Source organism: Conger conger, chromosome 10, assembly GCF_963514075.1.
Source record: "Conger conger chromosome 10, fConCon1.1, whole genome shotgun sequence".
In the NCBI taxonomy this organism is placed as follows: domain Eukaryota; kingdom Metazoa; phylum Chordata; class Actinopteri; order Anguilliformes; family Congridae; genus Conger; species Conger conger.
In genome coordinates, this window is record NC_083769.1 from 972,304 (window position 1) to 987,435 (window position 15,132).

The 15,132-nt window shown below is 41.0% G+C and overlaps 1 protein-coding gene across 1 annotated transcript in view; it reads right to left on the reverse strand.

Moving 5' to 3' along the window:
- fkbp5 (FKBP prolyl isomerase 5) overlaps positions 1 to 12,925 on the reverse strand; it is a 44,238-nt gene extending 31,313 nt beyond the window's left edge. The window contains exon 1 of the mRNA XM_061256968.1: positions 12,732 to 12,925. The gene's annotated coding sequence lies outside the window, so the exon portion shown is untranslated. The remainder of the gene's footprint in view (positions 1 to 12,731) is intronic.
- Positions 12,926 to 15,132: the final 2,207 nt, after the last annotated feature.

A 15,132-nucleotide genomic window follows, 5' to 3' on the forward strand; every position in this document is an offset into this window, starting at 1 on the left:
CACTCATACACTCACTCACTTACTCACACACACTCACACACTCACTCTCTCACTCACACACACTCACACATTCTCTCACTCACTCAATCACACACTCACTCATTCACTCACTCACACACACTCACTCACTCACTCACGCACTCACACACTCACTCACACTCTTACACACTCACTCACTCACTCACTCACACTCACTCACACACTCATTCACTCTCACACACTCACACTCACACACACTCACTCACTCACACACTCTCACACACTCACTCACTCACACACTCACTCAGACACACTCTCACACACTCACTCACACACACACTCTCACACACTCACTCACTCACTCACACACTCACTCTCACTCACTCACTCACACTCACTAACTGACTCACTCACTCACTCACTCATACACTCACTCACTTACTCACACACACTCACTCACTCACTCACTCACACACTCACACACTCACTCACTCACACACTCACTCATTCACTCACTCACACACACTCACTCACACACTCACACTCACTCACACTCACACATTCACTCACTCACTCAATCACACACTCACTCATTCACACACACTCGCTCACACACTCACACACTCTCACACTCACAAACTGACTCACTCACTCACTCATACACTCACACACTCACTCATACACACACACTCACTCACTCACTCACTCACACACACTCACTCACTCCCTCACACACTCACTCACTCACTCACACACACTCACTCACTCACACACTCACTCACTCACTCACACACACTCACTCACACACTCACACACTCACTCACACTCACAAACTGACTCACTCACTCACTCACTCATACACTCACACACTCACTCATACACACACACTCACTCACTCACTCACACTCACACACTCACTCACTCCCTCACACACTCACTCACTCACTCACTCACACTCACTCACTCACACACTCACTCATACACACACACTCACTCACTCACACTCACACTCACTCACTCACTCACACACTTACACACTCACTCATACTCACACACACACTCATTCACTCACTCACTCACACACACTCACACACACACACACACACACACACACACACACACACACACACACACACACACACACACACACTCACACTCACTCTGATAGTCCAGGCCTAGGTTTTTAGATTTGTGTTTAGAGTTTTAAGAAAATGAGCCATGCTTTCAGGAAACATGTGTAAGCAATTGAGATACAATTACTGTTTATTATTCATTACAGTTTATTACGTTTTCACACTTGTCTCAATACCATGTCCTCTTTTTCAAAACTCACCTGAGCACATCAGTTAACCTTTGGTGCAAAATGCACTTCAACCACCAAAACACTTAATATTTCACCCAAAAGTGACTCATGCTGCCATAACTATAGCATATGCTTTCTCCCATAAGACTACTTTGTCACTCAATGTTCAATGAACTACAAAACACAAACAACTTGGAGCATTGCTAAATACATATATTTTGTGTTTCCCTTTACTCTATTTTTGCATCCACAAATATTTCAAGCCAAGCAGCTAAAGAAACTTTTGATCTGTTGGTTTGCCATGTCATGACTGAGTGTGGTAAATTTACAGTAAACTGTAAATGAATGAATGTTTTACTATATTGGAAACCCAGAATAACTATTTTTACTGTGTAATGTAAAACAATATATGATAAAGAAACAAATCACAAAAGCAACAGTATTCCTCAGAGGGTTTACAGTATTTGTTCTCACAGTGCAATATACTGTAATTCAGAAAAGAATACAATACAATCAATTACTAAAAATACATTACAATCAATAACAATCAGTAATTCGCACATATATTGTCTGCCTATCAGTCTGTCTCAAAAGTCTACTGTTGGCCTGGGCCATCCATCCTGTCCTATGGAATTTGGCCACAGATTTTCATCAACATCACTCAGAATGTTATCTCTTGCTATACACCGAGGAAAACATCTTTTTGCGTGCCTTATCCAGCCCTGGATACGTCCATACACCCAGCAGTATTGCATCTAGAAGTGACATCTGTTCATGTGGGTGGTGGTCCTAAACCTTCACATATACTTTCATAAACTTCATATTCAATATATCACAGGGCCAGTCCCTACTAGGCCTTTGTAATCACTTCACATGCTCTTTACTTCTTACTTTTCTGTGAGTGATTTTGATCTTTATGTGTGTGAGATATGTGTGTATATGTGTGTATGTATAAGCTACTGGATGCCTAAAATTTCCCTCGGGATGAATAAAGTATATATCTATCTATCTATCTATCTATCTATATTGGTACCTGAGTTCCTTGACACCCTCAGAGTTCCTGCCAAAGGGGACAGTGTACAACTGTTTCATCCTGATCTGATGTTTCTGGAGCACTCTTGAAATGGTTGTAGTGCTTACACTGTCAATGTTTGGAAATATGTTCTTGTCTGCGATTATGTTGTTGCGTATTTCTCTTAGCCTGATGCTGTTGTTGACAATGACCATCCCAACTATTGTATCCTCCTGTTGAGGCGTAAACATTATTCCCCTTCCCCCTGTGTGACTGTGTGAGGTAACTGCTGGGTCCTGTAGTGAGTCAAAGACAAGTGTGCTCTGATACATCTGCTTTTTCTGGAGACTTCTTTATTGTTTATAAATTATATAAAAAAAGGAAAAGGGCCTTTTGTAAAAGTTTGGGAACCCCTTTGGATTGTTCTTTGTTACTTTTTTGATCATGACAGAGTATGATCGCCCCCCCAGTTGGTGAGACCAGGGCCGACGTGGAACAGATAGTGGCTAGAGGAGTCCCTGAGGTTGTTGGTTGATGGGCTTTCCTTGAGAACAATTGGGACATGTGTAACAGGTGAGAAATTGCCTGAGTCCGAGGTAGGATTTGAACCCCGGCCTTCTCACTTGTCTAAATTATTTGTTGAACGAACGCGTTACCAGTCAGCTAAAGACAAACTCGCCTCTAGCCAAGGGCAACAACGTTCTTTTGAATTTGAGGGGTACATCATCGGGGAGTCGCGATAACTGCACCATCCGTGCTTACTAGCGAACTAGCTGAGCCAACCACGCTTCACTTGCAGTGACAAACTCGTCTGCATGCTGCTTGGCGCATGCCTGGAGTGGGGGCATGCGATTGGTGGTGCCTAGTATGTTTCTGCTATATATGTTTTGTGTGTCTTTGTGTGAGAGAGATACAGGGGGGAGAAAGTGTGTGTGTGTGTTTGTTTATGCATCTGTGGTGCACATGTTTGTGTGTGTGTTTTTGTTTGTTTATGTGTCTGTGTTGCACGTGTGTGTGTGTGTGTGTGCAGTGGAACACTCTTTCAGTGACTGGTACAATATATGATCTCCTTCAGCAGTTTCAGCATCTGCCCACAGATCACACAAACAGCAAAGCTTCTGTTTTAAAACATATACAGTACAGTGCAAAAGTTTTAGGCAGTTGTGAAAAAATGCTGTAAAATAAGAATGCTTTCAAAAATAGAAATATGTATAGCTTATCTTTATCAATTAACAAAATGCATGAACAGAAGAAGTGAATGAACAGAACAAAAATCTAAATCAAATCAATATTTGGTGTGACCACCCTTTGCCTTCAAAAAAGCATCAATTCTTCTTGGTATACTTGCACACAGTTTTTGAAGGAACTCAGCAGGTAGGTTATTCCAAACATCTTGGAAAACTAGCCACAGTTCTTCTGTGGATTTAGGCAGCCTCAAATGCTTCTGTCTCTTCATGTAATCCCTGACAGACTTGATGATGTTGAGATGCAGGGCTCTGTGGGGGCCATACCATCACTTCCAGGACTCCTTGTTCTTCTTTACACTGAAGATAGTTCTTAATGACATTGGCTGGGGTCATTGTCTTGCTGCAGAATACATTTGGGGCCAATCAGATGCCTCCCTGATGGTATTGCATGATGGATAAATATCTGCCTGTACTTCTCAGCATTGAGGAGACCATTAATTCTGACCAAATCCCCAACTCCATTTGCAGAAATGCAGCAGACACTCATTCTTGTACCACTCTCCAGCCCTTCGGTGAACACACTGCCTTCTGCTACCAAATCACACACTGAGCCAAATATTTCAACTCATTTTGACTCATCAGTCCAGAGAACCTGCTGCAATTTTTCCTGTGTTTTTGTGCATAGTTGAGTGCCTTGTTTCCATGTCGGAGGTATGGCTTTTTGGGCGCAATTCTTCCACTTCTGACCACTTCTGACCAGATTTGTCTGCACAGTAAATGGGTGTACCTGGGTCCCACTGGTTTCTGCCAATTCTGAGCTGAAGGCACTGCTGGACATCTTCCGATTGCGAAGGGAAGTAAACATGATGTGTCTCATCTGCTGCACTAAGTTTCCTTGGCCGACCACTGCTTCTACGGTCTTCAACGTTGCCCGTTTCTTTGCTTCTTCAACAGAGCTTGGACAGCACATCTGGAAACCCCCTTCTGCCTTGAAATTTCAGCCTGGGAGAGACCTTGCTGATGCAGTATATAACTACCTTGTGTCTTGTTGCTGTGCTCAGTCTGTGACTTCTGACATTAAACTGCCTTCAGCAACCTCACCTTGGAAGCAGAGTTTGGCTGTTCCTCACCCAGCTTTAACCCTCCTACACAGCTGTTTCTGTTTCAGTTAATGATTGTGTTTCAACCTACATATTAAATTGATGATCATTAGCTCCTGTTTGGTATAATTGGTTAATCACACTATATGCCTACAAAATCCATGATTTTGTGCAAGTGTACCTAGAATAATTGATGCTGGTTTGAAGGCAAAGGGTGGTCACACCAAATATAGATAGAGATTTTTCTTCTATTCACTCACTTTGCATTTTGTTAATTGATAAATGCCTAAAACTTATGCCCAGTACTGTAAAAGTAAATGACACAATTAAGCATAAAAAGATTTACATTTTCTTATTTTCTTCATGTTTTCTACGTGAACTTAATAATTATTGTAGCTGTCACGTTTCAGGTCTGTCTTGCCATGTTTTATGTTTATTTATTTTGTCTTAGTCACGTATTGTCTTATCATGTATTATGTTAGTCTAGGTTCGTCATGTTGTTTAGTTTGTTTCTTGTTACGATTTATTTTTTCGTCATGTCTAGTTATGTTTCGTTACGATTATTTTACCTTGTTATGTTGAGTGGTTATCGTCTTAGTTCGTTTAGTGGGATGTTTTGATTTATGTTTATTGTTACGCTGACTGGTCGTTGTTTAAACATACACTTTTACATGTCTTTCCGCAAACCTTGCGTTCCGCCTTTCTCTCTCTCTCTTTCTGTCATTCACACCCTAATTGTTTCTATTTGTCTATTTACTAAAACTACTAATGCTAGATCAGGATTGGGTAGAACTAACAAACTAATAATGTGTTTATGTTACCTTACGTTTCTCATGCATGTCATTTACTAATTTACTAATGCTAGGGCAGGATAGGTTTATACTAACGATTACTAATTACCTTGTTAAACTTGTCATCCATCGCACCTGTTTTCCATTTCCTTGCTGCGCTCTAACTAATTGTCTACACCCGTCTACACCTGCATTTATAGCCCAGTCGCACTACTGTTCTTTGCGAAATTGTCTGCCTCTTGTTCGTCAAAGTAACTCTTGAGCATTACCGTCATAGATTACACGTTAAGATCCAAGCCTGTTTACCGACCATTGATTATTGATTTCTGTTTCGTTGACCATCGTTTGTTTTTTGACCACGTCCTCGACTACCGTTTTTGTACCTTTGCCTCGCTGATTGTTTTATTGTTTCGACTTCTGCATCGCCCTCGACTACGACCCTACCTGCCGTCCGCCTGTACTTCTGCCCCGCTGACAGCTCTCCCGCTACCGGATCTCCCTGCATGTCTACCGACTACGAGTTTGCCTCTTCCATCAGCACCGTGCTTTTTGTTTGTTTATTGTTTGTTTGGCTGGATCTACGTGTATGGACTTTGCTTGTTTTGACTACGCTCCTGGGATTCGTCCCGAATAAAGCCCTGACGGGACTTTATCTAACTATTGTTTCTGAGTCGTGCATTTTGGGTCCAACCCCCACGCACCCGTCTCAGTAGCTTTCTGGTAATTGCTTTAGCTGACTGGAAATATCTCCTGTTCAGGTGTATCATTTCAGCAGTGATATCAATATTGTATTCTTGCTCCTTACCTCACGTTTACTGACCAAATGAGTCTTCCAACAACAACTCTTCCTACAATTTAAACACCTGAAATGTTCAAATCTTGACACTATTCACATAACACAACCTCAAAATTACCTCAAAATATTATTTCTCAAATAATACTTTTAATAATATTTCACTGCTGCTATCTGCAATTCAGTTCAATTTATTTATGTATAACACTTTTCACAGTAGCTTTACAGAGCAACACAGAAGGGAATTAAACATATCAGCCCTAAACCTTATGGGGAAAAACCCTAAAATTCTGTCTCTAAGAGCATTCTACAAATAAGAGCTGCCCGAGGTCTGCAGCTACACACTTTAACCCATGTTAAATTTGGCAAATAATGTCATAACTAGGGTACAGTTGTGCAGGTATTCTAATATAATATTCTGTCATAACTGAGCTGAGCTGAATGCGGGGTGGCATAGTGTTGCCGTGGATAGCACTCCCATCACCTCACAGCAAGACTTAATTAAAGAGTCTAAATTGCCTGTAGGTATGAGTGTCTGAGTGTGAATTGGTGACCTGTATGGGGTATATTCCTGCCTCTTGCCCAATACATGCTGGGATATGGTCCAGCCCCTGGAACTAGCATAAGGTTAGAAGGATGCTGACAGTAAATACAAGAATACTGCAACACTTGAACATGTTTTGCATATGCAACTTCTCAGATTTCCTGCCCCTTCAGAGGTTGTTCTTATTCTGTGTTCATATTCTGCTTCAGAATTTAAATACATTCTAAGGGTAAACATACGGAACTGCAATTCATCTAAAATCATAACTATGATTCACCATTCTGACAGCCCATACAGAAAATCCAAAACAATAAAAGGGCTTAAATTGGGATTCTTCAGCATATCCACACACTGGGTGATAAGGCCAAAATCTTCTATCCTGATATAGGTAATTTAATATTTTGGTAACAATATATATGATATAACATGTTTCTGGTAATTCAAGAAATAAATAGTCTATATAAAATAACCACATGGTAAAGCATATTTATGTATAGTGGTAATTTTTGCATTTTATTAAGAACTTTAGTGGAAAATGAACATAACACGTTTCAAGTGAAGCTATAGAGTAAAAATAAATAAATATAGGCCTAGCCTACAATGTGAAATATAAAAGGTAAACATAAAACAGTTTCAAGTATAGCAGCAATCAGGGCTGGGTCATGTGGACATATGGATCAAATATCAATATTTTTGACATAACTCGATATTGATATTGCCACAATATTGTAGAGATGACTATTGGTGCTTTCACAAAATATGAATCATCACCAGTAATGTGGATATAATATCTAAGTGGGGAGGACACAGAGAGCAGCACACAGGGCATGACAGAGAGCAGGGTGTGGGGCGAACAGAGAGAGCAGCCCACAGGGTGTGGGGCGAACAGAGAGAGCAGCACACAGGGCATGACAGAGAGAGCAGCACACAGGGCATGACAGAGAGAGCAGCACACAGGGCGGACAGAGAGAGCAGCACACAGGGCATGACAGAGAGCAGCACATAGGGCATGGGGCAGACAGAGAGAGCAGCACACAGGGTTGACAGAGAGAGCAGCACACAGGGCATGGGGCGGACAGAGAGAGCAGCACACAGGGCGTGGGGCTGACAGAGAGAGCAGCACACAGGGCTGACAGAGAGAGCAGCACACAGGGCATGACAAAGAGAGCAGCACACATGGCTGAAAGAGAGAACAGCACACAGGGCTGACAAAGAGAGCAGCACCCAGGGCTGACAGAGAGAGCAGCACACAGGGCATGACAGAGAGAGCAGCACACAGGGCGGACAGAGAGAGCAGCACACAGGGCATGACAGAGAGCAGCACACAGGGTGTGGAGCGAACAGAGAGAGCAGCACATAGGGCTGACAGAGAGAGCAGCACACAGGGCGTGGGGCTGACAGAGAGAGCAGCACACAGGGCTGACAGAGAGAGCAGCAAACAGGGCTGACAGAGAGAGCAGCAAACAGGGCGTGGGGCTGACAGAGAGAGCAGCACACAGGGCTGACAGAGAGAGCAGCACACAGGGCATGACAAAGAGAGCAGCACACATGGCTGACAGAGAGAACAGCACACAGGGCTGACAAAGAGAACAGCACACAGGGCTGACATAGAGAGCAGCACACAGGGCTGACAGAGAGAGCAGCACACAGGGCATGACAGAGAGAGCAGCACACAGGGCATGACAGAGAGCAGCACACAGGGTGTGGAGCGAACAGAGAGAGCAGCACATAGGGCTGACAGAGAGAGCAGCACACAGGGTGTGGGGCTGACAGAGAGAGCAGCACACAGGGCATGACAGAGAGAGCAGCAAACAGGGCTGACAGAGAGAGCAGCAAACAGGGCATGACATAGAGAGCAGCACACAGGGCTGACAGAGAGAGCAGCACACAGGGCTGACAGAGAGAACAGCACACAGGGCATGACAGAGAGCAGCACACAGGGCATGACAGAGAGCCTGTCAATCTGACAATGTCGAACACTATTGAATCAGAGTGCTGTTTATAGTTGCTTGATTTGCGATGGAATCATTTTTCAAACAGGAAGAGAGACCAGTATGTACACACTCAATTATACAGTTTGAAATGTGGACTGGGGCTTTGTTCTCTGCTGCAATAATATGAGGTGAACTCCAGATAACAGCAACAGTAGTCTGTGATGCAGCCTACTGACGGCAGAATGCTACTGAAGCCTCAATTGCCCGAGTAAAGATGACCCCTTGCGTGTATAACGGCTTCAAAAGTTCCCAAGAGTGCCATTAAAATATAACGTATTATTCAGCAGCGGTGCACCACCACATAAATAGAAAATATTGGTTCTTCCGGTTATTTTAAAGATTTATCACTTTTCCCAAATAGGCTTCAATAAAGTAGTAAGCACTGAAATATGGGGTTTGAGAATGTTAACTAAGCGATTTACGTTGGGAATTTTAAGTTGTAGAATGGTGTATACCGTTACGTTTGTATTGGAACAAAACAATGTTATTTTGGGGCGTGGTGTGATACAAGTATTTGCATACAAGGTATTTGCTCTATGCTCTATTTGCATGTCCTAAAATGGCTTCACAATTGAATGATTCTGTCTTTAATCAGACCAGACCATAGCTACGAAATGTAGCTTTGTGTAATATTAATGGCTAATGACTAAATGGTGTGTATTTATTTCTTAGGGAGAATTTAGTGGAAAAATTAAGAATGAAACACACACAGGGCAATGAAAAGGGGACAGAGTCAGACACAATAGGATACCCACGGTTTCTTTCAGAAGAAACCATGTCAGAGTCAGACAGATGCGGTGCAGAGCCAACCTTCCACCAGGCAGGGCCATGACTATTATGGCACAGGGCACTGCACAAGAGCCTGAAAACCGTGCCCAATGTTTTATAAGCCGATTGTCAATGCTGTATTTATTGACTGGTTCTTGGTCCTGCCTGTATGACCTCATGAAAAAATTCTGGAATCGCCCCTGACATTGGAGACTCCTTACGGCACTGCAGTTAGCGACACAAATGCAGAATATCCAAACAAACATAGCAGCACTTAGAGCTGGACCATAGGGTGAGACTGAGAGAGAGAGAAAGAGTGTGTGTATACACTCTCAGTAAAAAAGGCACAGAGAAAAAGGTACAAAAGCTTGTCACTGGGGTGTTACACATACAATTGTACCCCTTGGCATACGATTAATATTTCATTTGTACCTTTTTTGCAAGAGGTACTTATTTTGACCCAAAAGAACAGTATTGTACCTCACCCTGTCACCTTTTTAAATGCTCACCCTGTCAACCTTTTAAATACCCTGTCACATTTTAAAATACTCACCCTATCACCTTTTGAAATACTCACCCTGTCACATTTTAAATACCCTGTCACATTTTAAAATGCTCACCCTGTCACATTTTAAATACCCTGTCACCTTTTTTTAATTCTCACCATCATCTTTTTAAATTCTTACGTGACATTTTTAAATACTCACCCTGTCACCTTTTTAAATACTCACCCTGTCACCTCTTTAAATACTCACTGTCACCTCTTTAAATACTCACCCTGTCACCTTTTTAAATACTCACCCTGTCACCTTTTTAAATACTCACCCTGTCACCTTTATAAATACTCACCCTGTCACATCTTTAAATACTCACCCTGTCACCTTTATAAATACCCACTGTCACCTTTTAAAATTCTCACTCTGTTACATTTTCAAATTCTCAACCTGTCACCTCTTTAAATACTCACCCTGTCACCTCTTTAAATATTCACCCTGTCACCTCTTTAAATACTCACCCTGTCACCTTTTTAAGTTCTCACTGTCACCTTTTTAAATGCTCACCCTGTGATTTATTTAAATACTCACCCTGTCACCTCTTTAAATACTCACCCTGTCACCTTTGTATATATTCACCCTGTCACCGTTTTAAATTATCACCCTGTCAGCTTTTTAAATGCTCACCCTGTCACCTCATTAAACTCACCCTGTCACCTTTTTAAATATTCACTCTGTCACCGTTTTAAACTATCACCCTGTCAGCTTTTTAAATTCTCACCCTGTCACAGTTTTAAATACTCACCTTGTCATTTAAAAATTCCCAACCTGTGACCTTTTGAAATTCTCACCGTCACCTTTTTAAATGTTCATTACATTACATTATTGGCATTTTGGCAGACGCTCTTATCCAGAGTGACGAACAGTTGATTAGACGAAGCAGGAGACAATCCTCCCCTGGAACAATGAAGGGTTAAGGGCCTTGCTCAAGGGCCCAACAGCTGTATGGATGTATGGATCTTATTGTGGCTACAACGGGATTAGAACCACCGACCTTGCGTGTCCCAGTCATCTACCTTAACCACTATGCTACAGGGTCATTTACCTTAACCACTACGCTACAGGCCCCACTACGCTACAGGATCATGTACCTTAACCAGTACGCTACAGGCCGCCCCACATCCTGTCACCTTCTAAATGCTCACCCTGTCATTCATTTAAATACTCACCCTGTCACCTTTTAAATTATCTCCCTGTCACCTTCTTTCACATACTCACCCTACCACCTTTTTAAATACTTGCCGTGTCATCTTTTTCACATGGTCCTTCCCCTGTCTTACTTACAAATCTTTATTTCTGATGAAGATTTTTCTATTCTATGCTCAATCAATATGCTTATCAGATATAAACTGCAATATGAATACTGTTCGAATTGTTATTTTGCTAGCATTCTTTAAATAAATTCTTTAAATTACGTGAAGGTTCTGGATTTTTTTGTTTCTTTTGTGTTGTCAACATTTGAAATTCATAGTTTCATGAATTTGCTATTAAGCATCATGTGTAGTTCTTTTTTAAATGTCATTTTCCATAGAAATGTTATTTTACCTTCTATTTACAAAACGTTTCATGCAGTGCTTTTCAGAGACTTTTAACATTTTGGTAACACTAGATATTCTGCTTGAACATTAGTTTACAAGGTTACATCATAGACTTATTTAATTTCATATTATGTCTAAAACAGGTCTGTTAACAGACATGATCACAAATTTCAGGATAGGTCAGGATTTATTGGCTAATGCAAAGGAACCCCGCTTTCTACTTTACAGTTCTATGAATCTGGAACTGTAAAGTACTGTACTGTAAAGTACATCCTACTTACTCATCTTTACTCTCCATCTATTGAAACAATTATCATTAAAATATGCGAGCATAAACTAATAAATGTAGGCTCTTCGGAGAGACGTGTATGGGGTTTAATTAATTGGAAATCACACGTAATTATGAATCTAGCGTATATAGTTCAGTGGTTTACTACCATTATTATTATTATTATTAATAATAATAATAATAATAATAATAATAATAATAATTGTTGTTGTTGTTGTATTGCTGTATCAAATAAAAGGCACGGGATTGTATGAATAAACGATTGAAAGGGAAAATTAGACCGCAGTCATTTCAGTCACTTTAGTTGCCACGGCATAATGATACAAGTTTTTCTATTAAATGATCATGTAGCTAGCCATTACATCTGAGTTACAAGCAGAACACTCAAAAGCACAACTCGTTTAGTGTTCAGTACATAAGACATGACACACGCGTGGGAGATGGAGGTTGGGTGCGTTTACCAGTTATTCACAAGCGTTTAACAACGAAGCGATGACCACGTTTCCCTCACCAAGTAAGGCAAACAGCACAAAAATACTGACATAGGTTATCAAGCGTTATGAATCCAACGTTACCTAACTCATTATTCCTGGACTAATAACATAGCAGACGTTAGATAACGTAAAGCTTTGCGTGGAAATATTCATTTGAATCTCCAGCAACCATACAAACGCAATCATGTTTATCCCAAATGTAAAATATGTTTACACACTGTATACGTTTAGTAACGTTCTATCTTAACAACATAAGCAGTGAGCTATTGAGCATATGTACTCTGTCTACTGAGGAGGGTTCTTCTGGAAAAATAAACGTGAATAAAAATAAAATTGAATTCCAAAAAAATAACAACAATTAGACACATAATCCACAAATACTTACAGATTTTTGTTTATTCCAGCTGCCTCTCCTGTAACCTTTCCTATAAGCGATGCAATTTGAGCGACTGTTGCCGGTGAATGATGACAGTGTTCGAGTGAACTGCGAGTACTCAATGTTCTGCAGACAGGACGGTACGTTCACTCTCCAACCCTCGGCGCTAAAAACGAACAACACGTTCGCTAAAGCCACACGGAGGAGGGAGACGGAGTGAGGCTGGGGGGCGGGGAGGAGCGACAGGGAGGGAGATTTAGTGTAAAAATTGAGGGCAGGTCTTGGAGAGCAGCCACAAAGTAACACAATGTACCGGCTGTACCGTAGCCGCTCTGATCGGAACACTGTGTTCTACTAGACACCCTGACCTGTAACCCATTACGCGCCGACTCACGCTCACACGCGCGCAGACAGCGACTTCTCAGGGCCTGGGCAACTAGAGCCGTGGATTGAAGCGGCGGGTTTAGTGACATTTATGTGTGTGTGTATTTATAAGGCGAATAATTCTGTTTAATTCAGGTATAATTTAACGGCCGTTTCTGGCTCAGCATTTCTTTGTGGTGGCTGTTCTGAAATAATCAAAGAATAATCTTTTTTTGAGGTTGACACTTCTGTATCACAATCTAAAGTATTCCTGGATTGAGAAGGAAAGTCTTCATGTTAATAATGCTTTCTTTCTAGTTTTTATTTTATTACATTTTTACATATATTTTTTACATTTCTTTCTAGTTTTATGCATTGCTATAATTTTACACAATTATGTGTAATGTGTAATATGAAATATCTACATGCAATTAGATAAATATGTAATAATAATGAAGATAATAAGTATGCTGTAAAAATACAGTCAAATTAAAACAGTAATGTACTGTTTTTCCAAAATATGGTAAACTACTGTAAAGTCTGTTACTTTTTTGGCGCCAAAAACAAGATTGACCATTAAGAGCAGGCTAACATAAAATCTGACGATACAATGCAGTATTTTCTTTTTTGCAGTAGTAGAGCAGTCAATGTTCAATCATCATTCATCCTCCTTTCTTGACACCAACAAAAAGGTCAGTAACATCATCCAGAGAAATTAAAAATACCTTTATGAATCTGGCTACCCAATTTGTGATATAATTTCTGCTAACTTAGTAGTAAGTCTGGCAGTACGCAAGAGTGCATTTTCATACAGTGTGTCTTCAGCAGTCGGTTCAAATGCTTTAAACACTATGTTCATATGAATGCTGGTACCACTGCTTGCAGGTCTAGTTTAAACATTTTCTAAAACATTGCTCTTATAGGGGGCTACATCTATGCTCTCATCACCGATGTAAAATTTAACACATGTTAATTTTAAAGTGTATTTTGCTGCAGTAGTGATGGTGTTTTTTTTTTTCCTTTGATAGTTGCCTATTAAAGTAAGTGCTGGTATTTTATTTTGTTTCAGCCTTGCATGTGAGTAAAGACCAATTTCATTCAGTGAATCTGGACTTCGTGAAAGGTAAAATTTTGTACTTGATACAATATGCAGCCAGTTTCCTGCCTCTGTTTTAGATTGTGGACATGTGAGAGTTCATTTATCCTGTGATAAAGAATTAAGTTTTGGTCACTGGTGTCTGTCAAGTCAGGTCTGCTTTGTACTGCTGCATTATTTCTGCACAAAAGACCAAAGATGTCCAGGCTGTCTTGATGGCTCACTTCACCTGAGGGACTGATGCTCAATGCCGATGTAAGCTAATTGCAAAAGCATTTCTAATGTTGAATATTATTATCTATGCTTAGAAGGCCACAGCAGCAGACACTGAAGCCGGCCAGCCCTCGTCTGATACCGCATAAGTGAGGAATGGAGAAGGAACAGTTATTAATGGAGAAGGAACAGACAGACAATTATTGTGTCCATAAAAAAACTTGTTGTCTGTGAACAATACAAAATACCTATGTGTTTCAACAAAACTGTTATCTCTGTCTGCAACAGGTGGCACTGAGCAAGTCATGACTGGGTGGATGGTCAGCACTGAAGGCTGAATTATCTGGGCTTGCTGCAGTGTTTGCCACTTTTCATATTCTGAACCTACAAAACCAAGATGAGGCAGCTCAGACACAGGAGTTCATTCAGCGGTAAGGCCTCTGTAATATATATTCCTCTGAATATACAATTGTTGTCTTGTTTTGTGGCGGCCTGCAGTGTAGTGGTTAAGGTAAATGACTGGAACACACAAGGTTGGTGGTTCTAATACCGGTGTAGCAACAAAAAGATCTGCACAGCCGTTGGGGCCTTGAGCAAGGCTCTAATCAGCATTATTTTTTGGTCGACTGTCCCCAGACTGCAACTAAATGAGATTTCGTATTATTGTTTTATGAAAGAGATGGGTGGTAGAAAACCTGATTGCATCTGCAAATACACATATCTCCTAGTACTAGCAGA